This window comes from Lipotes vexillifer, unplaced genomic scaffold (genome assembly GCF_000442215.2).
Source record: "Lipotes vexillifer unplaced genomic scaffold, Lipotes_vexillifer_v1.1 scaffold1008, whole genome shotgun sequence".
Lineage (NCBI taxonomy): Eukaryota > Metazoa > Chordata > Mammalia > Artiodactyla > Lipotidae > Lipotes > Lipotes vexillifer.
In genome coordinates, this window is record NW_006772616.1 from 2149396 (window position 1) to 2151895 (window position 2500).

At 40.9% G+C, this 2500-nt stretch overlaps 1 protein-coding gene across 4 annotated transcripts in view; it reads right to left on the reverse strand.

The window, feature by feature from the left end:
* FOXP1 (forkhead box P1) overlaps positions 1–2500 on the reverse strand; it is a 606527-nt gene that overhangs the window by 38596 nt on the left and 565431 nt on the right. The gene's annotated exons all lie outside the window — the stretch shown is intronic.

The following is a 2500-nucleotide window of genomic DNA, read 5'->3' on the forward strand; positions in this document are numbered from 1 at the left end:
AAAAGAAAAAAAAAAAAAAAAAAAAGAAGGATGAAGTAAGAAGGGGCGCACCGACCTTTAGGGAGCCAGGAACCTAAGGGAACAAGTTGCTAATAATGTGATGCAAATTGTTTCCTTCTGCTCCTCTAGATCAGTAATTGCTTGGGAAACTTCTGCAAGGGCCAGCCGGATAGTAAATATTTTCAGCTTTGCAGACCATAGAGACGCTGTTGGAATTACTCAACTCTCCTGTTGTAGAGCACAAGCAGTCACGGGTAATGCGTAAATCAACGGGCATGGCCGTGTTCCAATACAACCTTATACGTGGATGCTGAACCTCGAGCTTCATATAATTTATTCTTCCTTTGATTCTTACCTCCCCTACCCCAACTATTCAGAGTGTAAAAACCTTTCTCAGCTCGTGGGATTCGGCCCAGGGTCTGTAGTTTTCCAAGCCCTGTGTCCTCGTGGCGACAACGCTCTCAAGCTTGGAAGACACTGAACTCTTCAGAATGAGCCCCGCCTTCCTCCATTAAAGCAAACTCGCTGGCAAAAAGGTTATAAGGAACATCACCGGTTAACTACCATATAGTAACTTCTGGCCAGGTGATCGTCTTTGATTCCAATCAAAAGTTGAAAAGCCTGCCTTGGGTTTAGTGTAGGACTGGAGGATGAAGGGAAATCTATGACTACATGAAATCCACAAATAATCCAAGAGTCATCATATCGGTCTGTACCACTCCCAGGCCACATGCGCCAAAACTCAGTATTAAAGCTGCCAGAAGATAACCACCTGACTTACTGATCATCTAACTGCTTTCCTCCTCCTACCCGCTTCCTGTGGAGGGTGAGGAATAGCGAATAAAATAGATAGTCAGTTCCTGAGTAGTCAACAGTGGCCCCGCACTCAGATTTGCAGTCTGGAATGCCAAACTAGGTGAACCATTACCTCTGGTAAACAGTTTATTCTAGCTGATCATTAAAAATTTAATTTTATCTATTAGATACATAAATGCAGGAACTTGGATCACTTTATAAACACCACCACTGAGACATGTAAATTCAGGTAGCCATAGCCATGGAGCTTGTTTTGTTCAACCCAATTCTTTAAGGGCTTCCTATGCTTCAACCACCAGTGAACTCTGGGGGTGGGATAAATATACTCCTCCTTTCCGTCCCAATAAACGTGCTAAATTTAAACATCTTTCCAAAGACTTATGTAAGAGTTTGGGGATTTTACGATGCGCCCTTTGCCTGTATAAATATCCCACTGTCCTAATAAGTTCATATCTGTAGTCTGAATGGAAAAATATTAACTACTTAAAGAAAATAACTTTTGAGACATTCTGACTAAAAATAAAATGTGATTTGTCATATAAGATGATAACTAATTTAAAAAAAAAAAAAATCCTTTCTATCCTGAAAGTCAAAACAAAAAGTTTAAGTGTGTTGTGGCTGATTTTTCTCTGCAACTATTTGAAGCTGTAAATGACTTAACTCAGTAAAATTCCAAATGTAATTATCTTCTGTACTTAGCCTAGGGCTCTCCATATATCTCTGCACTGCTGTCTTGCATACAAAACAGGCTTTTCGATGACTGGTAACAATATAATGTACAACATTGTTTTAATTTCCCCGAGTCGCCTAACCTCTTGCCTACACTGAACCAGCCAGAGGAAGAAGCCACAGTGAGTCATCAAGCACTCAAAAGCATTTTGGAACTCGGCTGCGTAAATGGGGTTTGTAGGGTCAGCCTTTTGCAATTGTACGTTTTAATAATCTCCATTTCTGACCCAATTTTTACTTTTAGAAACGAATTTTCTATTAATTATACCAAGGAGGGAATTACTGTTAAAATATGGTGGGGTTCATCAACAAGTTACATCCGGAAGTAGAACCCACACTTAAAGTGCCCCTCACCCAAGTGTGATCCACAGGAACATTTGCTGAAGTTAATTTTCTGTAGTCATAAAGTACATTCCTCATGGCCCAGTGAATTTCCAAATACAAGATTCTCTCTCTCTCTCTCTCTCTCTCTCTCCCTCCCCACACACACCTACACACACACACACACACACACACACACACACACACACATCTATATATATCTGATATCCACATGATATATATACCTAATATGTGTTTCTATGTACGTGTGGGTGTAAGTGTACATATTTAAAATTTGTGCAGTGAACTCTCAATTGTTCTCAGTGATGGAGAGAAAAAGGGGACAGTGAAAAATTAGGCATAAATCCACATATAGTTTCTATTTTAACTTTGGAGAACAGCCTTGCATGTGTGCTGGCTCGCTCAGTCTTGCCCACACACTCACGTGCTCGCTCGCTCGCTCGCTCGCTCTCTCTCTCTCCATTCATTCACTCCCCATCTCTCTCCCCAGCTTGTCTTCCTAACTTCGGGTTAATAATATTAGCAACGGAGAGGGCTTAGACCAACAACAGATAACCAGAAAAGTTAAAAGGAGAAGAGAGAAGGGAGGTAAAGCAAGAGAGAGACAGAGATG